Source organism: Strix uralensis, chromosome Z, assembly GCF_047716275.1.
Source record: "Strix uralensis isolate ZFMK-TIS-50842 chromosome Z, bStrUra1, whole genome shotgun sequence".
Lineage (NCBI taxonomy): Eukaryota > Metazoa > Chordata > Aves > Strigiformes > Strigidae > Strix > Strix uralensis.
Genome location: NC_134012.1, coordinates 38,484,093 through 38,511,310, shown reverse-complemented (window position 1 = coordinate 38,511,310; position 27,218 = coordinate 38,484,093). Strand labels below are relative to the sequence as shown.

Genomic DNA, 27,218 nt, shown 5'->3' with positions numbered 1-27,218 from the left:
CAGTTGAGTCGGTGGGTGGCCGTACTCGCCCTGCCCAGCTTTGGTTTTTCCTCTGTTCCAGAGATTTTTGCTGACTTTACGCTTCTTATTGGTCACCCCAGAGGTGATCCCCTCTTACCAGTTCTTGTTACCACTTCAGCGGCGAAGGTGTGAAGTCATTAGCAGGGCAAGCACGGTGCCTGGCTTGCACAACAGAGCCTCAGAGTGTCGGGCTGAGGGGTACTTGTGCCTGAGGGGAGACACCTGGTTTCACTCAGTCCACTTTCACCCCTTTGAGCCTCATCTGAGGAGTTTGTCAGTGCAGCTGCAAGGCAGCGGGGGGTGCAGCCTTCTATACACTCCCGCTTCCCTGGGGGACATTCCTTCAACTAACCCAAAGGCCACAGCTTGTCCTGGAGGTTTTCTGTGTCGATGAATGTTTGAGGCATCAATTCCTTCAGTTCCTTACAGCACCTGGGACGTGTTTATTGGTACGTGTAGTGGAACTGGTACCTGTATGTGAAGAATATGGTGGTGATTCGTGTTGTAAAATATGGTGACTTTAATGTGAAGGGCAGGTATGCTGCAGGTACTTTGCAATGTATATAAGTTAAAGGGGATTTACTGTGGTTTTGTTGTTAAAATGGTTCAGAGTTGTTTTCTGTAAACACAGACTCCTATGGACTGCTATTGCGCAAATGGAAAAGTACTGGAGGGACCCTGTCAGAAGTCCCTAGCAACACCAGAAAGACCCGGGAAAGTTCAAGAGGCTCTACTGTGCATGTGCAGACAGGGGAAGGTTCAAGAAACTCTATTGCGCTTGCGCAGCCAGGAGGTGGAAACCTTTTGGGGAGAATTACGCCCATGTTGTGAATATGCATGAGGGTAGACTATAAGGGGGGTGGCACAGCTCCACCTGGTGTCCGTCGGTGCGGAGTGGAAACCCCCCCCCGGCTCACCGGAGTACCGAGCCTTTTTGTTTTACTTGTTCTTATTGCAATAAATTTTTAAAAGTTATTTTCTGGCTCTGCCTCTGCATTTATAACATGTATGTGTAATTGTTTCTGTACCTCCGACTGTATCTGTGTCAGCAATTGCATCTGAGTGTGTTCCAGTGCCCATATCTATAGCTCTTCCTTTGCCTGCGTAGAGGAAGAACAATGTGTAATTGTGCCCATCTCTGGAGTTGTACCAACGTCTGTCACTGTATTTGTATCCATCTCTATATCCTCATCCCTATCTCTGTCGGTGGCTGTTCGTGCAGTTACCCGTTAGTTACCTCTGCCTGTGGCAGCACAGCTCTGTGCTGGTGCTGTATTTGTGTCAGTGCCTTTATGTGTAACGGCTCCTCTGTCTCACGGTACCTCAGTCAGTCATGGTGTCACTTGCTGTATCTGCCGCTGCTTGTCTGGTTGAATGTGTCCTTGTATCTGTGATTGTACTTGTATCCTAAACTGCATCTGGAATTGTAGCTATTTTGTGCCTCATCTGCAACTGTATCTGCAATTCAGTGTGAGTCTGTGTCTGTAATTATATTGACACAGGTGATGGAGCCAGTGCCTGTATTTCTGATAGTGCCAGTATCTGTCTCTCTAATGGTGCCTGGACCTGTAACTGTACCTGTAACTGTATCTGCATTGATAACGCATCTGCAGTGGTGTCCGCAGTGCAAATCCTTTCTGTAGTTCCATCTGGAGTAGTATTTGCATCTGCAGTGGTATCTGCAGCCGGAATGGCATCTGCAGCTGCATTTGTGTCTGAAATTGCACATGCATGGGCATGAATAAAAGAATTCCCTTTGTAATCCTGTATGTTGTGTCCCAGCCTCTGTCCTTGGTCAGCACGAGCCAGTTGCCAAATTTTGGTGACAGCTCCCCATCATGGCCACACAGTAGCGGTACCAGCACCAGTTCTACCGCAGTTGGGAGTGGAGAGGAAGAGGACAACACCAACCCAAAAGCACCCCAACCCCCCGCTCATCCCCACGGTTGGGGCAGGATGGGGCAGCACACACACGTCGGCATTGCAGGGCCACTGGTGCCGGCCCCATCCCTTCCCCTTGGACACAAAATTCACCTCCCCCAAAAAAATCATGCTTGCGATGGGAGATTGCAGATCTGGGGAGACTGTTGGGATAGGAAACCATCACGGGGCTGAGAAATCATCATTGACATGGGAAACCATTGTGGGGATGGGAAAGATTCATTGGAGACAGGAACTCAGCAGGATCGGGAACCGCTGAGATGGGAGTTGTGGTGTGAAGAAGCAAAACCCTGTAAGGCTGGCTGAAGCAGGTGCTGGTGGGATGATCGCCATGGGGCCAGACTCCCAAAACCCTGTTTGCCCCAAACAGACCCCGCACTGCCCAACCACCATGGTAGGTACAGCAGCAGGCTCCCGCTCCTCCTCAGGCTCCTGCTCTCCAGGGAACTCCCCCGCCAGCTCTGCCTGCCAGGCTCTCACCCCATCACCCCTCTTCACTTCCCCCTGCAGAGAGGTTCCCTATCCAGCTGCTGACGGCATCAGAGGTGCCTGGCGGGAGCCTCACCACCCCAGCCATGTCACCGCTGATCCCTGCCTGAGTGCTGCCCTCTGTCATGGTGCTGCCGGTGTCCCATGAGCCTGCCCAGGTCCACACTGTCACCTGCCAGCTGGCCCAGGCCACCGCCTGGCAGGGGGTGCCCAGGGCCCTTGGGGTCCCGGGCAGGTGTGTTGTGGGTGGGTGTTTTAGATCACTTGAAGAGACACTATGGAAGGTATTAGCAAAAAGTGATTTTAATGTGATGTTATAAAAGTGTGCCTTTGCAAAGTTCTATGGCAACGTTCACTCTATGACTTACTACATGGAAGAAACATACAAAGGAAAATCAAGTTAGAATTTATTTAAAATTATTTACACAGAGACCAGAAACGTAAAAAGGTAAGGGAGACCCTCCTGTTCAGTCACAAAGTTCAGAATGGACCCCCTTGCTTTCTAAACTCCTGATGGAGCTTAGATGCAGCTAGATTCAATCTTAATCCCAGACTTGGTCAATGGTTTATGCCTAACGGGAGAGGTACAAAGGGTAAGGAAGACCTCCTGTTGAGTCTCGAGTTCAGAACACACCCCCTTGCTTTCTAAACTCCTTCTCAGAGAGACGTCTAGGTGAGGCTGGATCCAGGCTTAGTCGCAGACTTGGTCAACAGTTTATGTCTAATGGAATTAATATAAAGGGTAACTCTTATTAATATAAATGGTAACTCTTATTACACCAATTTGTGGGGGAACGAGTGATTATGGATCCTACACAATTTGAGGTAGCAGTAATTAAAGATTTATTAACACTGTGTTTTGCTGATCAGGGATATCAATTGAACTCAGACACCAGAGTGAAAAGAGCAGGCGTATTTTACTAGAAATAACTAAATAATATAACAGAATAATACAGAAAACATACAGTAAGAAAAGACAGAACAGTGCACTTAAACAAATAGGAAAATACAGGGTAATGCATCAAATCATTACTACCTGAGAGAAAGAACAGTGATTAAGAAAGATCCATCACCACTTGCATACGTTACCATCATCCAGATCCGCAGTCGCTGGGGAGCCCCGGTTACAGCGAGGGTTTGGAGAACCTTTCCCTGCAAGTGGGAAATCCTACGCGGTGCGTCCACCCGTAGGTGAGGCTTCCAAAGTCGCTGTGAGCGGGCCCAGCCTTATATACCTAAAAATCAGTAAGCCAGAATAGCTGGCACCTTTGTTTTAAGCGGAAATATCTGGTTTTCATCTCACATTAGGTTCCCCCCCAGAGCCTGGCCAGGGCTTAAGGGAGAAGCTAAGGGAGTTTCCCTGCTTATCTAGTTAATTTATGAGCAAGGTCACAAGGCCAGACAACTGTTTCTGTGGCCTTGTTATTTGCTCACACATAAAGAAATATAAGGATACATTCAACATAGACATGTTTTATGATGTTTAAGCTACGTCTTCTATGCATATTTCACTAATGACTACACACGGAGTTAGCAGTTTCAGTTCAGGGCCTGTTGCTCAGGCTTCAGTATTCCCACCTTTTACATCAGAATAGTTGGTTTGCTATAACTTAGTATAATACCTATTAGCACAATGGTTATCAGTTATAAAATGTACAGGATTCATCTATAGGTCAACTCTGGCTTGGGCTTATTGTCCAAGCCTTAGCACTTCACACTGTTACGGTAAACCACAAGATTAGATTGAATGATTTTTAACAATATTTAATCATCAACCAATTATCAGAGTGATTTAACAGAATTTGTTATAATCAACACTACGAAGTTTCCTAAATCGAATGTGCAAACACAAACACACACACACACAGATACAGAATTTAACCTATGATAGTAAATTATTGGTACCAAACGATCTTTGAAACTTTGGAGAAATCTGATTGTAGTGAACTACTCACTATTCTCCATCATCAGCATTTGTCAGCAGATGATCGTTGAACCCTTTATCTTCACTGGCATCTATCAGCAGATGATCTTGGAAATCTTCCTTTGAAATCTTCAAGAAATCTATTATTTGAAATCCTCGTGATATCTACCCTGAGAGGCATCTCAACTCAGAGATACTGGGTCACAGCCTGCTGTGATCCTGGAGAGCTCAAAGGGTCTTACTCAGGATTGCTATTTATAGGATCACAAGATGATTGACTTTGGTCAGTATTTTTTTTTCATTTTGGCCATATTGTTGTTTAAACCCAGCCGGCAGCCAAACACCACACAGCCGCTCACTCACCTTCTCTGCACAGGGGATGGTGGAGGCAAGGCCAGCGGCGGCAAGGCAGGCAGCCCCCCTCCCTCCATGTTTCACCCACAGCCCGGGTGCACTCACAGCCGCAGCCCCGGGGAAGAAAGGGAGACAGGCCGGCACTTTCTCTCTCTGGCAGCAAAGCTTGCTCCCTGCCCAGCTCCGCTTGGGGGGAGAAGAGGCTCCAGCTCCCAGCCCCTGACAGGGAAAGTGCTTCATCCTCCAGGTGCCTCTCGCCCAGCACAAGAGCCCCCCCTGCCCTGTGCTCCGGGGGCAACCTCCCCCCTCAGACCTTCCCCAGACCAGCGGCTGCCGTGCAGGGACACAGATCCCACAGGAGGGTGAGCACAGCCCACGGCCCGCAGAGGTTGGGCAGGACCGTGGGCCCCCTGCCCCGGGCACCACCTTGCCCCAGGCACCCCACTCTTGCACAAGGGATGCCCCCAGCCCTGTGGCATGGGGCAGGGGGTGTCACCACCCCCCCCGAGTTCCCCCGCAGCCCCGGTCCCTGCTCAGCCTCGCTCCCAAGACCCCCCTGCCCATGGGTGAGCCTCCTGGCAGCACCGGCACCCAGAGCCACCCTTCGGCTTTCGGTCGGGGAGGGGACACAGCCACCCCCCCCACCCCAGGATCCCTCACCTCTCTCACTCCGCAAGGGCCACGGGGACACACTCACGGGAGGATCCCCAATGCCAGACAGGCTGTTGCCCCCATTTCCAGGGCAACTGGGCATCCTGGCTGGCCCCCAAACTGCCATGGCAACAGCGGTGATGTGCCAGGGGTGGGGGGAGGCGGGCATCTCCGGGACACGGAGGCAGAGGGGACAGGGATGCTCAACGCCCAAAGCCCCCAGTGAGCACAGCAAGCAGGTCCTGAAACTGCCTCCAGCACACCCGCCAAGCTCCAGCACAGCTGCAGCCCCGGGTGCATTACCCCGGCACGGGGCAGCGGCTACAGCCAGTCCCTTGCTGACCCTGCTCCACTCTCTGACCCAGTCCTGGGCCTCACCATGCCTGGAGATGGAAAACTCCTCAGACAATCCCCCCTCTCACAGAGCTCCCTGCCCAGGTACACGGGTGCAGCTGAGACAGGGAAGTTGAAGGAGGACCAAGTCTCTTCCGGGCTTCTTCCCAATGACTGGGCTTATCGGTTCCAAGAAGGCTTGCAAGCCAGCCACAAAAGGAAGCATCAGCCACTACCCCTAGGGGAGACCCACGCTTTCAAAAAGAGAGCCCAGAAGCTGAAATTTCACCACCGTAGATGCTCAGGACCATGGAGTCAGAGGAGGGACGGGGTTTATATCGCTGCCCCCTCTCCATTCCTGGGGTTGGACATACCCACCTCTGCTCCCTCAGGGACCAACAAGCCCCTCTTCCCTTGCCAACACTCCCTCTGCCCCATGAGCTCCCCTCTGCTTTCCTGCACAATATCCAACTGTTACCAGTAAGCTCAGCTTGGAGCCATCACTCCCAGCTCACACTTGGCTCTCAGCTGGCTGCCTGCATTTCTGACTCCAAGAGGACACATGTGGAGCAGCCCAGGGCATGGAGCGGGGATCACACTGGCACACAGCCCAGCACAGAAGCAAGCCAGCCCCCTCAGCACTTCAGACAAGCCACCCTCCTCCATCCTAGCAGGGTCTGACCAAAGCAGGCTGCTGGCCCTGCTCTCTTCAGAGGCACAGGGAACTGTTGGTTCACGCAGGGAGCTGCTCTACAGGGCTGAAAATCCTTCCCCCATCCCCTGGGAAATGCCACTGACAGCTCTCATCCTCCTGCAGAAACACACGAGAGTACAGCCAAGGCCAGCAGCAGGTGTGTGGCATTATTAACCTCTCTCTTGCTGCAGTGCCAGAAGGACACAGGGTACCATCAGCCTGCATCCCCCCACAGCCCTGCTGCAGACTCCGAGACAAAGCCCCAGCACAGGCACTGCCCAGCTTCTGGACACCAGGACCAGAGCCCCTGGGGGGTGACACAGGCACATCAGAAACGTCTTTCCTGGCATCAGTGCTGCACTCACCAGATCGAACCCACAGAGTAACTGGGCACAGCTGGTGTCTTGCAGAGGACATGGAGCTGCAGCAAAGACAAAGACAAGGGCTGCAGTGAGGACCAAGGGAGAGGAGGGCAGTGCTGGCACAGACAGCTTACACCATCCATGGGAGCATTCCCTTCCCCCGTTTTAACCCATGAAGGAAGAACTCCAGCGCTCAACGAAGGGACTGACTGCAACACTCAAACCGTTTTAGATGCTATCAAAAGGTTTCCTACCAAATAACTGCAGTGAGATCACTTACCCAGCTGCATCGTCACGAAGTCCCAAACATGAATTCCCAAATGGGCAGTCCATAATCCTCTCTAATCCAAGCAGGGTTTGTACTTGTTTTCTTCTGAGAAAGAAGGGAAATAAAGTTGGCTCCTTTCAGACATGTTTCTCCTGCCTTCCCCTGAGCAATGCAATCCCACATTGCAGGGGAGAACATTGATTTTTTTGGTAGCACACACCTCAACACACAGCCCTGGGTTTGCTTTCTCCCTTTCTATTCCCATGTTCGGAATCAATTTTTTTCCTCACTTTCTGTTTATTTTACATCTCACTTCCAAACCCTGAGCTGGTTCTCTACTCCTTTTCTAAATGAAGACAATATCTCAAATGTCTACATTTTGCACACCCTGACATTAGCGGTGCAACCACGAAATCCAAAAAGAGTAAACTCATTTTTCCCCACTACTTTTTGAAACAAATCAAAGTCCTTGGCCCCAACAAATGTAATGCCTCCTAGGTTTTCCTTTTCTGTAATACTACGAAACCATTTAATCCAGCCAGCTGTCTTTGTGTAAATGCAGAAGAAAATTTACAAGCCTCAACAAGTTAATCACAGCTCAAGGGGAATCTCTGACATGGAGGTCAGCAAGGCAGTAACTGTGAGGCTGTGACTGCCAGGAGACAACGCCACAGGAAGATGGGTCGATTCTGGATGGAGGTTCAGGCCTGACTCAGCAGGGTACTGCCCTTAGGCATCTCAGCCTAAACAAGAAAGTGGACAGTTGTCAAGGGCACTGATCACCTACACAGTTACAGGATGCTTCGATAGTTGTTCTGGGGATCACTCTACCTTAATCCCAACTCTCCTGGCCTTGTGTTCCCTCTGGCAGCTAAAAGACACCTAAGTCCCCACCATATTGAGGGCAGAAACACACTGCAGTACCAGTGCACTGTAGGGGCAGGGCTTAGTGGCCTTTCACAGTCACAGAGGCAGAGCAGGGGTCAGTCTCTCCTCCTCCACACCCAGCTCTTCTCCTCAGCTGGCAGGGTCCTGCCAGGGCATTCTCCATCCCACCCTGTGCCATGGGGCACCACAGGCTGGGGAGCACCAGGCCCTCCTCTCCTCCACCCAAGGAGGGCACAGAGCCTCCTTCAGAGCCCAAGCACATGGCAACTCTCTACCACTGGACATCTCATGCATTTAAAACCATGGCAATACCTGAGCACCCACAGCCCAGCAAGATCATTCCATGGTCAGCTCCAAGGACCATGCTAAATACCACAAGTGGTCCTTCCCTCCAACTTCTCCAGGACAAGAAAAAAAAACAATGTGCTTTACCTGGTCCACCACAGCTTGGTTTGCATTTGCAGCTTCTGGCATCACTTGGCAGCTCCATTTGCAGTGGGACGGGTCTCCTTGGCTCCTGGTTTCACAGCAAATCAGTCATCCAAAGCCCCAGCAGGTCCAGTACCTCTCCTGCAGGGCGCTTTCAAACACCAACATCTGTTTCTGTGATTTGAAGCAAAGGAGAGGAAGATTAGAAAAAACAAGAGCTGTAAGTGGGACACAGGGAAGGGACAAACCCAGCCCGTGACATGCATTTCAGCCTCAGCCCACAGGAGCCCCAGGCACAGTCACGGCAGCTACAAAGCACCACAGCGTGTTCAGAAGCAGTGCTGGGAAAGGAGCAACTTGCTTTCTTTATGCCTTGTGAAGCACTGAAGGGACAAACTGGTCTCCTTGCCACTGCCAGGCCAGCGGGTGCAGCTCCCTGCAGCACACGGGCTGTGCCAAGAGGTGCTGGGGCAGCCTGAAGGCACCAGCTCTGCTGGGCGAGGAAGTTACAATGTGAACAGGCATCAAGAAAAAAGGCAAAGTGGAATGTAGTTTTACCTGCTCTGGGCAGTTGCCTTCAGAGGCTTAATACAACCATGCAACAGCCACAACTGCTGAGTTTGAACTCAAGCAAAATCCCAAAGCAATTGCTGGATTTGTCAAATATTTGACTGCATTTGTATCCAAAAGTCTTTTGCCAAAAAAAAATGGGCATTTTGTTAAAGAACAGCCACACAGAGGCAGTCCTGGACTGGAACCTGAGCCAGGGCTTTATGATTTTTAAACAGGGCACCTAGTGCACCCCACAAAAGAGCCTCTGCTCTCTGCCGTGGAAGTACTGTCAGACTCCACAGCTTTGACGTGATCGAGGTCTCCATGCTGACTCCCAGCACATCACATCCTGGCAGTGGGAGCAGAAAGGCAAGTTTTCATTTTCCACATAGAGATCGTCCAAGCTGAACTGTTAAACGAGCTCCTCAGGTTCTTCCTTTGAACCTCTTCCCACCCTTCACACATCCCAAGAACTACCATGAATCAAAGAGCCAGCAACAAAACCAGCCCCAAACATCTGCAGATTCTCCTTGAGAGAAACCTTCCCACTCGTGAAAAAACAGCTCTGTAATAAGCACACGGCCTCAAAAGCAGAGGGGAAAACCCTTCAAAACACAAAGCAGGAGTGGAGCCACTCGTGAAATCAGACTGGTTCATCAGAAATGCTGATCGGTCTGTGCAGGGAGCACCAAAGGCCTGAAAGAATGAATCTGCCAAGCCACTGATATCATTGAAAACAGCTGGGATTTTAGAAGACAAGACAGTAGCCACATTAAAAAAAAAAAAAAAAAAAAAAAAAAGGAGGATAAAAAATTAAAAGATAGGCACCCCAGTGGGTCCAGAATCAGCCATGTTTGCATTTCAGTGACCACCAGCACAAACATCTCCGAGTTTCAAGGCTCAGCGTTGCAGGACAGATCCACCCAACCCGGAGCTGTCAGCCTCACGGCAGAGCTTTTGCTTCCCATTACCAGGTCTGTTATAGGAGCAGCTCAAGAGGGTGCAGGTTTGGTTTGAGCAGCCTCTCTCTGCCAAGGATGAAAACAGGGATCTGAGTACCCCACTTGTGACTTCCTCTCACACTGAAAAGTCTTCCTAGTGCATCCTGGCACCCGATCTCATTAAAAGGGAAGAGGGGAACAGATGGAAACCAAAAGCAGCTGTCAGCTGCCAACCACTGACCCCATCCGACTCCATCCCTCGCCCCACTGCGGCAGAGGCACAACTGGCTGCTCCTGGAAGGACAACAACAAGGCCAGCAGGAGACAAGGAGGATTTCAGGTGGGCAGTAAACAGCAGGAGCAGATGAAATCTTGGTAAATAAGAGATCCTTTGTCAGGAAGAAATTCATCTGCAATCAGGAAAGACAACATGTGAGGACTGTGCCATGTCCGGGACCATCCTGTCCCTGCAAACAGTGAGGAGCGGGGTGCTGGCTGGAACAGCCACCATGTCTCAAGCCTCTCCAGCACATCTCTGCCTCCAGGCACCAGCAAACCCAGCAGCAAAGTCCCGGTACCTGAGCTGGGATCCCCGGCAGGGCCTGTGGGAATCACACTCCTATCCCACAGCCTCTAGTTCAAGTATTCAAGCACTCCAGGAAGCCTCAGCAGACCCAGGTGATGTCCTGTAAGCAAGAGCATAAGAGAAGGTACATATATCCACCACCCTTCCCTCCAAGGTGTTTGCTTCATTGCTATGCCCAGAGCATCCCCCGTGAGCTCCACCACAGACACAGCCCTGACACTTTCCCTTACAAAACTGCACGGGAACTTCCAGGGCAACTAGGCCAGAGAAGAAACCTTCCCCATTTCCCGAACCAACCCAAAACTTTTTCCTCTTTCCTATAGATAGAAAAAAAATCCCCCCCACGACAGAGGCAACACCTAAGATGGACCAAGGGTGACACTGAAGGTCACAAATTTGCACTCATCTCATCACAGCTCTGCCAGGGACCAGGCAAGGTGTTTGATCTCACAGGGACTCAACTTTCCTACCTGCCAGGCCAGTCCAGCAATACAGATTTGGGAAAAGGCAAAGTCACAAGGACAAGCAAACAGCTCACATTCAACACGGTGCTGTGAATGCTGCAGAGAGGCTTAGCTATCCTCTCTGTCATCAGCCTCTCTGAGCAGCCTAGTGTTTTTCACAACATACAGAATAAACTTTCTTAGTAGAAAATGGTATCTTTTACCAGACTAACTCGATGGGAACAAAAAGTTTTACTGACAAACTTTACCTTCTCCATATCCTTACAGCATGTTGGCTAGATCAGCATTCCTTAAAGTATGTGCCTACAGCAGTCCTGAAAGGCAGAGAAAAAAGCATCTCAGCTTGGTGGATAGAACTGTGATGCAGATGATATTGCACAGCAGAATTAAGGTGTAAGTCTATTATGCATCAGATTTTCTCCAGTAACTGCCTACAAGCAGGGTCCTGTCCCACAGAAGACACGAGGTGTCACACTCCCCATTTGCTGTGGGCTTCGATGCCCGGCACATCTGCAGCCAGGTTACAGCTGCCTGCCTCTGGCCTTGGCCACCCACCTAAAACCCTTGAAGAGCGAAATGGAAGGGCACCAAGCACCCAGCTGATGCCTTCAGCCTTCAGCATCTTCCATCTCTAAAGAAAAACAGAGCAGGGCAAGTAAAATTATGCCCAGGCACCAGGACCTTCTAGAGGCATCCATCAGCTGAACTTCTGACTGAGAAACAAATATCTAGGGTTGCCCTTTAGCACAGCCTCAAGGCACATACCTTCTTTTAACCCTCCCTGGCTGTTGCTCCCACCTTTTTAATCAGGAACTGGATGCTGATTTCTCCCAGACAGGTTCACAGTACGTCGCTGGGCTGAATGCAGAAAGATGGCTTCTGTTTAATTTTCCTATGACTAGAAGACAGAGGTTTCCAAACCTGTTTGGAAACTTTGTTTTTCCCTGTCTGGTCTCACCAGCACTGGCAACCCATTTTACAAATGATATCTCATTAAAAATACATCTGGTATTAACCAAGCCAGCTACATCAAACCGTCCCAAGGAATAGCTGGGCTGCAGGGGAACTGATGAACCTCCTTATGGAGCAGATCTGGGTAACCAGCCCAGCAAGGAGACTGGTCAGGAAGCCAGCTTGTCAGTAACACTTCTTCTCCATGAGCAAGAGCAGTGACAGCTTTGCAGGCTGACTCTGGGAGGCTCCAGCTGCTGGCAGAACACAGCTCCCTCCTCCACCACTTTGCAAGCCCTCCCTCCCCAGGCAGAGGCAGCAGATGAGGTAGCCAACCTCCCTTCAGACAGGACATCTGAGTCTATAATGGCAGCTTCGATCCCTGGGCTTAGCTTCCTTCCTCTCCACAGCTCAGAGAGCTTTTCTGTCTCGTTGGACACACTGGTCCCTCCCTGCCCTGAACTTGGGAGAGGGCCCTGGGGAGGTTGGACTGGCCCCTCCATGCTTTCAAGCTTGCTGGGCTGTATCTCTGTGCAATCCACAGTCCCTGCACATAAGGGAAGCCCTTTTTTCAGTCTCTCTGGCAAAGTGAGCTGAAAAGCAGCTGAGGAGAAGGATTCACTTGGGACAGTCGGATTTCTCCTTCCAAGCAAGCAGCATTTGCAGGGCAGCAGACAAACTGGCTGACATTTGCCGAGAGCTCTGAAGGCACACAACCCTCCAGAAATGCCCATCATTAATCCTGCTGCTCTTGACCCACAAAGCTTGTCTGTCTCCCACAAAAGCTACAACACAAAAGCACAACCCTTGCACACATCCTGTCTCCCTATTCTCGTCCTCTTTGACTTAACTGTCCCCTTGAGCCCACAGAAAAATTTCAAGGCCTAGAAACACCTGGTATGAAATGAAAACAAAGGTCAGACATCAAGTGCAACCCCTCCTGGGGATGTACGCCCAACAAGAAACCCTCTCTCATTATGGTCATAATCCAGGTAAGCCTGAAACAGCTGCTCTTGAGGAAAGAAGCAATACAAGGAGCTCCTCCCCAGCACATCACTCCCAGAGTCCTGCTTGGTCTCCGAGCAGGGCAGGGGCTGCTGCCAACATGGGCTCCCTGCCTTCCCAAATTCCCCCCTTGTCATTCCCACTTGCCCCAGGTCTATGTACAGGTTCATCTGGACACTTCACAGCAACAGCAGTTGCCTTTCCAGTCAAACAAATTCATCTAGAAGAGAAAAGGCAGCTAGCATCTGCTCCCTGGCAGAGCTTGCAGCAGACAGCGATATTGACACAATTCTCCATGTTTTACAATGATTTTTCTCTTCCTTTCACTCATAAAGCAGACTGCATGGGTCATCAGCACGATCAGGTAGAGAAACACGGAAAAATTTAGGAGGAAGAGACTTTGGATGTCTCTGGTCCAACCCCTCTGCGCAAAACGGACAATTTCAAAGTTAAAACAGATTGTGCAGGGTGCGTCCAGCAGCGTTAAATGTCTCCCAGGATGGAGATTCCCCACCTCTCTGGATCACAATAAACTTTTACCTGCCTTTAAAGTTACCAGACGTTTGTCCTCAGCTACAGCACAGGCTCCAAGAGAAACTGTGTGTTGTGACCCTGCAGCCTTTGTTCTGGAAGTGAACCTCAGCACGTGCCTTCAAAGTCCTTGGCTCCTGGAAAAGAAGAGAAAGTCTCCTAGTTTGGGTGTTTTTTTATTTTTAAGCAGCCATCTGCTGAGACCAAAATGCCAGTTGCTTCCTACCAAAGACAAAAGCCAAACCCAGCATTCAGCAGAAAGGCAGGGAGGTCATCGACCTTGTGCACAGGAGTGCCAGATGTGCCATGGACAAATAATCCCATGGAAATAAAAGGTACCACTTGCCTTTAAATATGGGTGATTGCAACAAACTGGTGCAGATTTGTGTCTGCTCCAAGTACTTTAAAGTGCTAACGTCTGCCCTGGGGCCTTTTCAGTAAGAAGCCCTTGGAGACACAGGCTGCCAGACTTGTGCCAGCCAGAAGAGAAGAGGGCAGCATGTCAGTGATTCTGGCTGAACTGGCTCTCGCCACAAAGTCAGGAGGAAGAATTTGATTTTTTGGTATGTTGGGCTACATCTCTTTGTGTTTCTCTTACCTGGAAAAACTAAAGGTGATGGTTGGAGCAGTAACACAGAAAGGGCACGTCCCAGTCTCAGTCAGGGTCACCTACGTTATAGGAATGGTAAGGTCTGGTCCCCCAAAGCCACCCGGAGCTCCCTGCAGTGGTAGGAGGGGGTTAACTGGGAAGCAGCGATGCCCGTTCCACTTCCTGGTCTGTCAGCTGAGTACAGACAGAGCAAGTCTGAGATGGACATCCAGACAGTTGCTTGTACAAACCAAACTCTTTCAGCCAGAAAATACTGAGGAGAGGCCAGAGTCCCAAACAACCTGATAGTAGAGCATGTGGTAAATGGGCTGATGGAAAGAAGGAAAAGGGTTCCTCAAGCCCCCAAGGCCCACGAGGCAGGAAAAGTCAGAAGGCAGGTAGCATTCCTGAGAGTCAGGCCAGCTGTAAGTGAGCCCAGCTCATGGGCTCAGAAAAGCAGAGCTGTAACTCGTACTGAGCGCCAAGATCTGCTCAGCTAAGATATGTCAAACAATAAAACAGCAGTTCCGGTTTGGGGCTTTTTTCCCACTGGATGAATAATCTTTTCTATCGGGATGCAATCAGGAACCCAACTCCAATTTGGCTGGGACAGCCCCTCCTCTGATCAGGAACCTGGAAATCTCAGCTCAGCCACTCACAAGTTTCTTGCTCGCAGGGAGACTGCTTATAACAGCGCAGCAGACTAAACACAACAAGCAGCCACTGCAATAATCAAGGCAAACCCAGAGCTGCTGCTTGCCAGCAGAGCATTTTAGTTGAGGGAGCAGAGCAAAGGATCCTCCTTTCACTGATCCCTTGAAAGTATGCAACTGCTTTCCATCACTCATCGCCACCCAGATTGAGAAGGCTGAAGGGGTTCAGTTCTTCCTGCAGTCAGGGCCAAATAACAGGCACTTGTCACCTCACATCTGCACTTGGGACTTACACAACCACTGCAATAACACAGCACAAATCCAAAAGTCTGTCCTAACACTTGATAACCACACCTAGAGGGCACAGCTCATGGAACAGCAGGGCCAACCCTGAAACAGAGATCTGCCCAGGGCATGGGGGAGAACGCGGAGGAAGATGCAGTGCTGGAAGCACTGGCTTCCTGAAGCTAACAGCAGCACGGATGCAATCTAGACCAAAAGCTCTGCCTGCTGCATTCCCATTGAGTAATTAGTGGGAGGTTCAGCTTTCTGTATTTGTAAGGGTGGCCTGTACCTTGCTAGAGGGGTATGTCTCGTGCAGATCTGCAGTAGGGGATGTGCCAATTCACTCAGCCCTGGCAAATCAAAGCTGTATCCTAATGACAGAAAGCAGAGCTGAGCTGAGAGATGGGACCCCTGTGAAAGCCACTGCCTGACGTCCAGGACAGAAGAGCAGAGGTCTCCAGTCTCCATCACAAGGGGCCACTCCCAAAGTGACTCCTAACTTCTGGTCAGTACAGCCATAACTTACAGAGCGGTGACATCTTTGAGAAAGGGTCCGAAACCTCCACTGCGAACAGCAGACGAGCCCCAGATGTCTTCAGCACAGGGTTGGCTGGATTATTCACAGCCAGGGAATCAGCTAAATGCAGTTTAACTCAGTTGCCTGCTTAATCCAGAGCACTTTTAAATCCCCATACACTGATCCAAGTTGCCAGAGGTATTTTAACCCTTGAGACCCCCAAGATGCTAAACATTGGTTAAGAAAGCAATTTTTAATATACAAATAGAATTTCCTTCAGTGTTTAAGCAACTGTGAATGAACTGCTCATCCATCCTGGCTACCAGCTCTTGCTACGAGGAGGATTCATTCGGCTCCATCTTGCTTAAAATACTGAGCTGAATCAGCAGATCCTGTCCCGGAGGAACAGGTAACCCTGCCCTGAACCTCTGTGCATCACGCAGCCCCAATCTGCTGCTGCAGATTAAGGGCCAGAAGCAAAACACAAACAGGACAAAGAATAAACTGACAAACTGCTGGATTTGGAGGCCTGGTAGCCCCCTCCCAAAAGACACGTCCAAAGACACCCGGGCTAAAGGATTGTTCCTTCAAGTACAAGAGGTAATACAGTAAACCCTCTTGTTTTCTCCTGGATTTGGTCACCAGAGAGCTGCCCACCAGCCCCTGGACAGAAGAGCACACATCCTAATTAAAGGCAACACATAAAAGCCCAAAGCAACAAGGTGGCATTTGGCAAGTGACAAAGATACAGAAGCTTTTGGTAACAGTTCTTTGAAGGGAAAGCCAGAGTTGATAGGCATCACCGCTGGAAGGCTCTTACAGAGGAGAGTGTTAAATAGCATCAACTGGCAGGTTTAAGCATTGTCTGGGAAATATCAAACACTGTCAAGATACCACAAAGCTCTCTGCAGCCAAGCCCCAGCGAGGGACTCCTGTGGGCTCATCTCTGAGAACACAGACTGATGGGCCACCAGACCTGCCGACAGAAAACACCTTATTAGCAGCTGGTGCAGAGAGTACAGCGCCCTCAAAACAACCAAACCAGCCAGGTCAGCCCACCCAGACACCCAGCATCTCCCCGCAGTACCTGCAGCCACAGCTGCAGCCCAGCCCTGCTGTCAGGAGTCCTCTCGGACTGGTCGGGTCAGCGCTCCCAGCCTTCCAAACCCCGCCCTTCTGGGAGCTGCACTCAGCCCAGTCCAGGGAAAAAAGATGAAGACACCCCTTAACTCGATTTGGAGACTTCCAGGAATTCTCCCACCTCAAGGAAAAGGAAAAGGAATGAAAATTTTTGTTCAGTTTTTCCAAAGCAAAATAAAACTCAACCACTGCAGCAGCGAGACAGCTGTCACAGGAGTACAGATCTTCAAAGCTCTGAAATAAATAGTCTTGCCTCTGGCTTCCAGCTGCATGGGATTGCTTTATAGCACCTTACACAAAACCCACAATAAAATACCTCCTACAGGTTGTCAAAGCAACAGCATTAAGGTTGTCCACGGGATTAGGCACTGGCTTCTAAACCCCCCATTCTTTGGTACCTTCAGCAAACCGCCAGCTCTGATTCAGCCCTCGGTTGGTTTTCTGAAAGGGTGACAAAAGCAGCTTCAGCAAGATCAGAGTCAGACCACAAAATCTGCTTCCTTTAGAGATCAGGCCCTGCTGTCTCTGAGCAGCTCAGATCCCCCTACAGCCGCTGGGCCTGCAGGAACTGAACAGCTCGAGTCTGACCAGGGGATGAGGCAAAGCCTGGGGAAGAAGGCCAGCTGTGAAACAGTTTGACAGAGAAGAGGGGAGAGAAAAAATGTGGGACAATGGAGCTTCCAAAGGAGATTAATAGAATCAGGTGTTCATGAACCCAATCCATGAACTAGAGGTTCTGTATCTGTACAGATGTTACTGTACTTGGAGCGGCAGAACACTAAAACCCATTGCCCAGGGAGAACAGAGAAGCTTTGGAGATGAGCACAGAGCACAGCGCTGCCAACTCTTTTAACAGCCAGCAGAGCACACCTCCTCCCAGGGGTGGCCAGCTCTAACTGCCACACTGCTGCTCAGGGAGGACAGGGAAGGAGAGTCAGGACAGCTGCAAAAAGTTCATGAGACTTCTCAAAGGGGAAAAAAAGGAAAGAAAAAATAACCAAGATCTTTTTACCAGGCTGTCTGTGACACGAGCCATCAAAACATGAGAGTGGGTGATGGACAGTTGGGGAGAACAGTCAGGATTGGACAAAACAGTTCAGGCTGCATGAAATCAGAATGAAAATGAACATTCGTCAAAAAAATCACATAGTATTTTGCTTTGCCCGAGAGGCACCTCTGTGTCACAAGGTAAATATCCCATTCCGCTGCCCAGATGCAGATTTATTCCAACAGAGAATTATTCCACTAACCAAGGGCTTTTCTACACAATAACCTCTGCAGCCTGGGGCAATGCAGCCGTGCATTCGAGTACATGCACACCCAGTGTGTGCAGGCTTGCAGCTGAAACCTTCCCATACTTCTCTCTTCATTGCTGCTGAAACATTTTGACTCCCCAACCCTACACTCTGGTTCTGCAATAATTCCCCACACAGTCAAACTACAGTTTCAGGCACATCCCATCACCTGCCCAGGATGGAATCCCCAAAGTGCGACTGTTCCCAATTCCATTTTTCCCGTAGGAAACAATGGGATAGAGAGGAATGTGTGCAGGCGCCTCAGCAATGCACACAGCTGAACCACCAAGAACAGCTGGTGTGATGTGGAAGATGGTGAGACAGAAGCGAGACCTCTGGGGTTGTCAGCTACCAGTTCAACACCTGGTAATGACAGAAGTAGCAGAGGAAATTCTAACTGTTTTTAATATACCAAGAAATAACTGCTACTTGCCTGAGGTTTAGAGTGGAAAATCCCTTTATAACACAAAATTAAACTTCATGATGTCCTGGTGACCCCGTGTGACCCATCTTCAAACAAATCACCATTCTGAAACCTCTCAGCTGCTTCTCCTGTGAGACTGAACACCTGACAACTCTTTCACTGCCAGTGGTCCTGCTGCCTCTCCTGCTCCATCACATTTTCATCAACACCTTCAGATGCCTGCTACTCAGCAAGGTCAGTGAAGGATGAAGGAAAACAGGACCATGACAACAGTAACCAGAGCAGGGTATTAAATAACTGACAGCAGAACTCTGAAACAGAAGGGACAGACAGCAAGGCATTACTGTGCACAAGCTTTCACAGTGCAGATGCAGTATAGACAGGGTAAGAATCTGCTCCCCAGCTCTGGAAAAAACAACTGGTTACAGCACATTTACAGCAATCCACAGCCACATGCAGTGAAAAGCGACTATTTTATGCAGAGCTGGCGCAGAGCAGAGAGCTGGAGATGAAGGAGCAGCTGACGGGGGAGGCTGAAGCAGTGCCACCCACGGCAGGAGCTCTGCCGGCTGTTTGCAGCCTGAGAGCAAGTGGTGCTGCCGGATTTCACAACCAGAAGCACTCCCAGGATCCCAGCACACAGAAACTTGTCCTTTAATTACTTTTCAATTACTTCTTGTACCTTCATTGTGTGAGACTTCTGCTCTGCCTGCAGATGTCAAGAGATTCTTTTCTGAAAGCAGAGCAGGGTTGTTCCAACTTGAAACAAACAGGATTTGTCTTTTGGAAAAGGTGCAAATTAGAAGCTCAGCACAGAAACTGAACTTCGTCCCGAAAGCCAGAGGAGCAGCGGGGCTCTGCAAAGGGGCTGGGCTCCAGCACACCCCCATGCTCACCCCCCCACATCGCTCCCAGCACCCCCGACCTGGGAAAAACTGTCCCACAGCCAGAAGGCAAGAGCCCGCCTGGGCCAGCTCTCGCCCTCAGGCTTAAGGCCGGTTTCTGATCAGCACCTCTTGGCTCTGGTGACTGGCACCCTCTGAAGCACCACTCTGAGGTGTTTCATCAGATTGAACCCACCCAACCCAAATCACCACAGAGAGCAGAAAATATGAAATGTGTCACTTCTTTCACACTTGAAGTAAAAATAAAGGGCTAAAATTCACTTTCCCTGGGGTAACCTGACAGATAAACCCCGCAGACACAACAGACCCTTACAGACAGCAAAGACCCACCAAGTTCAAGGTAAAAGCACAAGCACAGACACACATCAGAACGTCTGAACAGCCCGAACTGTGACAACAAACCTTTATTTTAAAAAAAAAATCAGAATCATGAAAAAGTTTGGGTTTTTAGACCAAAGCTTTCCCCTTCCCTGGTGATCCCACCACCCCCTCCAGGGAAATCGGCCCCAGCCCCTGCACTCACCCACTGCTAGGCCGGAGCCACCACCACTGGTGCTGGTGCTGGTGCTGGTGCTGGTGCTGGTGCTGCTGGTGCTGGTGCCACCTTTGCAGGAGAAAAATTCATTCAGCCATCCAGAACAAAGCGAGTGTTTTAAAAGGAGGAATTCCCACTTGCTGGGTGAACCAAACTCTCTTCCTGGAACATCCCCCAGTGCAGACCACAGAGAGCTGGAGGACCTCCTGCCTAGGCCGCCTCACTGCAGACCATAGGCCCTCGCAGACTGTCAGCAGGAAGTAGGCCCTGTGGGGGCCAGGGGACCCCCGGGGGGGCTCCAGCACGTTGTCCCCCCCCCCAGAACCTGCCCACACTCCTGCCTGTGCCGTGAGTGGGGGATTTGGGAGCTGGGGGGATTCTTGGGGGGGTGTTATTTGGGTTCTGTGGGAGTTGTGGGAGTTATTGGTGTCCTGAGGGGGTTATTTGAGTCCTAGAGGGAGTGTAATGGAGTCGGGGGGTGGGGGGTGTCCTGGAGGGGTTTGGGAGGGTTATTGGGGTCCTCAGGGGGGGTCTTGAGGGAGATATTGGTGTCTGAGGTGGGGGGATTGGGGACATCCTGGAGGGGGTTCTGGGGGAGGTACTGGGGTCCTGGGGGTGTTTTGAGGGAGGTATTGGTGGAGGGTCTTGGTGCTTGGGGGGTGTTATTGGGTCATGGGGGAGTTCAGGGGGTTATTAGTGTCTGGGGGTGGGAAGGGGGGGGGGGGGTGTCTAATGATCGTCTCCTGGGGGTGGTTTCTGGGGGAGATATTGGGGTCCTGGGGGACAGTAATGGGGTGCAAGAAGGGTCCAGTGGGGGCTGCTGGGGTACTGGGAGGGATCTTGTGGGGGATAAACCCCCCCATAACATTTCAAAACACCTCTTATATCCCCCATATCCCCCCAAACCACCCCATATCCCACCAAATCACCCCCAAACCCCCCATATCTCCCCAAATCACCCCAAAACACCCCATATCCCCTAAATCAACCCCAAAACCTCCCCATAACCCCCCAAACCCCCATATCTCACCAAATCCACCCAGATCATCTCAAAAGTTTCCCATAGCACCCCAAAACCCCACATATCTTTCCAAAATAACCCTTATATCCCCCAAACACCCCCATATCCCCCAGGTCTCCCCCACATATCCTTCCAAACTACCCATATGCCCCCAAATCACCCCCATATACCCCCAACCCCACCATATACCCCCATATCACCACAACCCCCCCATATATCCCCAAATCACCCCTAAAATTCCCCATACACCCCCATATCCCCCAAAACCCCCATAAACCCCAAATCACCCCCATATCCCCTCAACCACCCCCATAACACCCCCAAACTTACTATACCCGCTAAACCTCCTCTATATCCCCAAATCAACCCACAACCCACCCATATCCCCTAAATCACCCCCCAAACCTACCCATATGCCCCCAAACCCCCCCATATCTCACCAAATCCCCCCTAAATGCCCCATATCTCCCCAAATACACCCAAATCACCTCAAAACCTTCCCATATCACCCCAAACCCCACCATATCCTTCCAAAATACCACTTCTATCCCCCATATACCCCCAAACACCCATATATCCCACCAAATCACCCCCAAATAAACTGTATCCCCCCAAACCACTGCCCCATATCCCCCAAAACTCCCCAAACACCCAAATAGCTCTAAAACACCCCCATAGCCCCCCATAGCCCCCATATGACCCCAAAGCCACCCATATCCCAACAAATCACCCCCAAATTCCCCATATCCCCTAAATCACCCCCAAAACATCCCCATATGCCCCCAAAATCCCCCATGTCTACCCAACCCCCCAAACCCCTCCATATCTCCCCATATCCCCACAAATCATCTCAAAACCTGCCCATTACACCCATAACCCCCCATAGCCTTCTAAAGTCCCCCTTATATCCCCCATACCTTCCCAACCCCCCACATATCTCAGCAAATCACCCCCCCAAAACCCCATATCCCCCCAAATCAACCCCACATCCCCCAAAACCCCCATAACCACCCAAATAAACCTAAAACACCCCCATATTCCCCCATATCCCCCATATGACCCCAAAACCACCCGTATCTCAACAAATCACCCCAAAATTCCCCATATCCCCTAAATCACTCCCAAAACCTTCCCATACCCCCCAACCCCCCCAAATCCCCCCTAAATCCCCCATATCTCCCCAAATACCCCCAAATCTCCTCAAAACCTGCCCATATCCCCCCAAACCCCCATATATACCCCAAATCACCCCCCCATCCCCTCAAACCACCATACCCCCCAAATCACTCCCCAAACCCTCATATCCCCTCAAAACACCATATCCCCCCAAACCACCCCAAAAACCCCCATATACACTAAATCACCCCCAAAACCTCCCCATATGCCCCCAAGCCCCCCATATCATCCCAAATCAGCCCATGTACCCCAAATCACCCCAAAACTTCCCCAAACACCCCCGTGGCCAACCTCCACTCCAGTGACCCCCACACACACCAGGGTACCCCCCGGACACCTGGGTTCCCTCAGAGTGGGGCTGGGGACTCCCCAGGTGCCTGGTTCCTCCCAAGACACCCCTCTCTGTCACTCTGTGTGTGTGTGTGTGTGTGTGTGTGTCCCAGGCACCATTATATTATTATTATAATTATTATAATATTATTGTATTATTATATTGGATGAGAAAAGGGGCTTCTGTGTTCATGGAGGTGCTGGGAATGCCGCAGCACGTCCTGGAAACATGAAGGAACGAAGGTCATTGGAACTAGGCGTCAGCATGGAGTCAGCAGGAGAAACCCTGCTGGCCCCACCTAATAACCTTCTGTGGTGAAATGACTGGCTGGGGAGACGAGAGGAGTGCGGTGGCCACTGTCCACCCAGACGTGAGGAAGGCTTTCCGCAGCGTCTGCCAGAATAGCCCCGTGGAGACGCTGAAGCAGCGTGGGCTGGCTGAGGAGAGGGGGAGGTGGGTAGAAAGTGGCTGACCAGCCAAGGCCAGAGGGTGGTGAGCAGCGGCACCAAGTGCAGCTGGAGCCCGGGAGCCAGCGGGTAAGCCCAAGGCAAGAGGCATTGCCAGCAGGTGGAGGGAGGAGGGGTCCTTCCCTCTGCTCCGTCCTGCGCTGGGCTCCCCAGGGCAAGAGAGGCGGGGCCATGCTAGAGAGGCGGGGCCATGCTGGAGAGAACGCCCAGCCTGTGGCCCCTCCCACTGTCCGTTGGGCTTGGGCTGTCAATCAGTTGGAGCCAACAGCCCCAGCGCCGGCAGCACGGAGCTGTGCTGGCACAGAGCGGCACTGGGAGGAGGCAGGGTCTGGCCGAGCAGCGCTGACCAGGCTCCGGCAACCCGCTTCCCATCCTCGCTGTCACCGGCTGGGCCGCATCCTTGGTGCACAGCGAGGGTCCTCCTGTCCCGGGCAGGATGGGCCAGGCCAACGGCTGCTGCGGCTCCAGGTGGGCTCCCCCTGTGGCTCGGGGACAGGGGGGCACGGCCGGGCCCCGCAGCAGCGGCCTTTCTGATGCCTGCCGTGCTCTGCTCCGCAGGGACGCTCTCGCCGATGCAGAGCCGGTGCTGAGCGCAGACGTGCAGCTGACCCGGGGCTGCAAGAGGAGCGAGAGGCGCCTTCTCCTCCTCCAGGAGGAACTGGTGGTCACCAAGCTGCGGTAAGACCCTCCGACCGAGCTGCCCTTGCCCCATCCCTGGCCCCGGCTCAAGGGCTGGGACACCCTGGCCCCCGGCCCCAGGACCTGTGTGCTGGATGCACCAATGCCCATCCCAAGGGCAGGAGGGGAGCAGGGCTCTGCCCGGGGGGGCACCCCAAGGAGGTCACCTCCAGCTCACTGCCTGCCTCTGCTCTCTGCAGAGGTGGCACCACCCTGCGCCCACAGCTCCGCCTGGCCCTGGACCAGCTGTGGGTGCTGAGTGACGGGAAGGAGGCGGCGTGGGAGGAAGAGGTGGAGGGTGTCGGCAGCCGCGAGGAGAGGAGCTCCCTCATCTTTCTCTGGCCCAGGGGCTCCTGCACTGCCACTTTCGGGTGAGTCGTGGTGCCATGTCCCACGGCCGGGCAGGAGAGGTTCCTGTGAAGGGCCTCTGCCCTCCGTGCAGAGCCTGGGCAGGGAGCGGGCAGCACGCCGGCAGGGAGGGATGGGGGGCATTTCTGCGTCCTGCATCCCCTGGTCACCTTTTGATCCCCAGAAGGGAAGGACCAAAGCAGGTGCTGTGGCAGGACAGAGGGAGCCAGGGCTTGGGCAGCAGCTCTGTCCCGCCCCATGGCGCTTCGTCCTGCCCCTGTGTCCTTCCCCAGGGGGCAGGGCTGTGCAGGCATCCGCCTCTGCCCACGGGCTGGGGGGCAGCGGGGCCTGACGCTGTTTCTCCTCTTGCTGCAGCTCCCAGGCGCTGAAGGAGCTGTGGGTGCATACATTGCTGGGGTAAGCTGGGGGGTGCTGCAGCCACAGCCAGATGGGGGAACACAGCTCCCCAGCTGGGGAGAGGTGCCCCCGCGGCTGTGGGCAGCTCTCGGGGAGAGCTGCCTGATGAGAGAGAAGAGGTAGCTTGGGGCTCACCCAGCTCTGTCCCTTCCCGGTGCACAGGATACCTGACGGAGCCAAGAAGCCCCAAGTGACCCTTGTCCCGTCACTCAAGCTCCTGGAGAAGCTGAGCCGCCGCCATGCCGTGAGTGTCTGTCTGGCCTGGGCGCTGTCCCCAGCACTGCTCCTCCAGCCGAGCAGCACAGGCATCACTGCTCACCTTCTGCCGCTGCTTCTCTCTTGCCAGTGGAGGCCGTTCAGCACCAGGAGCCTGGAGAGGCTGGTGGAGCACCAGTCAGAGGTGAGAACGGCTGCCTTTCCCCTCTGGCTGTGCTGGGGTGCAGGGATGGGCGTGCAGTGGGGTGAGCTTGTGAGGGAGGGAGGGAGGGAGGGTCCCCTGGTGCAATTCAGGGAGTGGGGAGGGTTGAGGAGCCACCAGGAATGCTGGCATATCCTTGCTGGTGGCACTGGGAGGAAACCTGCCACACGGGTCAGAGAGCCCAGGAGGGCAGAGGGTCCCCACTCCGCGGTGCTCAGGCTGCTGGTGCCGGGTTCTTGCAGGCTGATCTCAAGCAAGGGCCTCCAACGGTCCCGTCGAGCAGTGAAGGGAGACTTTGCCGTTCACCAGGTGAGTTTGGGAAAGAAAGGACCCTCCTGCAAGCAGCTGGGCTGTGCTCACTTGTCCCTTGAGTGTCCCCATCCAGGTTGGGCAGCCCAAGGGAGGACATCAGCCAGAGAAGGAAGGACAGCGCTGGGCAGCGGCCGATGGACGTGGCTCTGCAGGGACACGCAGCCTCTGGTGCTGCCCACAGCCTGGAGGAGGACAGGGCTAGGACTGGGCCAGGCTGTCCCAGGCTCTCAGGAACCCCCGAGCCGGAGCTGTTGAGCTGGAGCCGTGGTTCCAGCTGCCGGCTCCCTGCCTGTCCTGCCTCACTGCTCAGCACCATGCTGCAGGCAGGGCAGGGCAGGCTCCGGGAGCGCTGGCCTGGCGGCATCCACTGATGGGCTCTTGCTCTCTTTTCCTTTGCAGCAGGAGGGATCAGCAACAGAAGCAGTAGCAGCAGCAGCAGCAGGAGGTGGAGGGGGCTGCCCTGGCCCTTCGCTCTGCGGCGGAGCCCGGCTTCTGTCCTGGCGCCAGGGCAGGCGGGCTCCGGCTGCAGCAGGGCGCTCTTTGGGCAGCCCCTGGCAGCCCTCTGCGAGGATGGCACACTGCCCCGGCCCATCCAGGTCAGCCAGCCTGTCCAGGGGGTCCCCAGCCCTCCCTCCGCAGGCTCCGGAGGGGCAGCAGGTGTCCCCAGGAGCTCCGGGGATGGGGCACTGGGCTCTTCACCCCCAGCACGGAGCCAGCTCTGGGGCAGTGCTCTGGCCACCGCCGCTGGAAGGTGGCTCCTCAGCGACGCAACTGTCCTCCTGCCTCTCCTGCAGGAGCTGCTGGCTGTGCTGAAGCAGGAAGGACCGTCGACGGAGGGGATATTCCGCAGAGCCGCCGGTGGGACAGAGCTTCGGGAGCTGCGGGAGGCCTTGGACTGCGGCGCAGACGTCGACCTGGGAAGCCAGCCCGCGCTGCTGCTGGCCGCCATCCTGAAGGTGAGCGCTTCTGCCCTGTGGCTGGAGGAGCTCCTGGCTGGCCCCGAGTGCTCAAAGGCTCACCTGGAGCCCTGGGCCTTGCAGGACTTCCTCCGGAGCATCCCCTGCAAGCTCCTTGTGACTGACCTCTACGAGGACTGGATGGCGGCGATGCAGAAAGCCAGCAGGGAGGAGAAGATCAGGGAGCTGAGAGCGTAAGTGTGGGCAGCAGCCTGCCTGTTGAGCAGGAGCCCTGACCGCTGGCCCAGAGCACCTGGAAAGCTGCGCTGGCTCCCACCAGCCTCGGGCGAGTCTGGGGAACGCTGTGGGCAACATCTGCTTTATTAGCGCCGTGTTCCTGTTCCCCCAGGGTGGCCGAGAAGTTGCCTGCAGCCAACCTCCTCCTCCTGAAGCGGCTGCTGTCCCTCCTCCAGCACATCGGCCACCACGCAGCCACCAGCAGGATGGGCTGCAGCAACCTGGCTGTCTGCGTTGGGCCAAACCTGCTGAGCCCAGCCCACGCAGACCTGCTCCCACTGGAGGCCATGCTGGAGGTGACCCACAAGGTACACGTCCCCACCCGCCGGGGCAGCCTTCCCGGCCCACCAGCGCTTGGCTGCGCAGAGGGCTCTGCAGGCCTCCTCCCACCAGCAAATGCTGTCGGGGTGGCTGCCTGGAGGAGCAGCCCCACAGCCACAGCCTCTGGGCAGGAGCAGGGGGCAGGGGTGGGAAAGGCTGCTTGGTCCCTTGTCAGGCAGGGGGATTGAGACCCACGGTTTGATGTGTGCAGGTGAACGTGCTGGTGGAGTTTCTGGTGGAGAACTGCAGGGATCTTTTTGAGGAGGACGCAGGCAGCCTTTCCAGCCCAGCAGACAAGGAGCTGCCAGTCCCCCTGGAGAGCTTCAGAGGTGAGAGGGGGGACTGAGGGTTGGCACCGGCTGGGGCTTGGGACACCAGAAACCTCCGTGTTGCTTCTGACAGGGCTGGGCATCGAGTGTTGTCCTCTCAGTCCCGCTTGTCCTGTGGCCTCTCTTGCCACTGCTCTCCAAACATGAACGTCTTCCTCTGCAGGATGAGCTGAAGCCTGCAGACAGGGCATCGGAGGGCTGACCACAGAAGTGTAGGGCTTTGGGTGGGGGTTGCTTTAGCTCTGTTTGCTTCCAAGAAGTCACCATGTTGCACATGCTTTTGCTTTCTAGACCTGAGTTTGGAAGAGAAAAGTGTCCCTGCAGGCAAAGTGGACACCGAGCACCGAGCAGAAGCTTTGCCGCATGCACCCCCCTCTCTGCTCGGTGTCCTCACGGAAGATGGGGGAGATACGGCGGTGGAGTCTGAAGTGGGAGAGGTACGTCAGCTCCCCAAACACGGTGACAGCGTGTCTGGGGTAG

General features: G+C 53.2%; 1 pseudogene; it reads left to right on the top strand.

Moving 5' to 3' along the window:
- The first annotated feature begins 2,576 nt into the window (after positions 1–2,576).
- Positions 2,577–27,218, top strand: part of LOC141938239 (hydrocephalus-inducing protein homolog) — a 112,134-nt pseudogene continuing 87,492 nt past the window's right edge.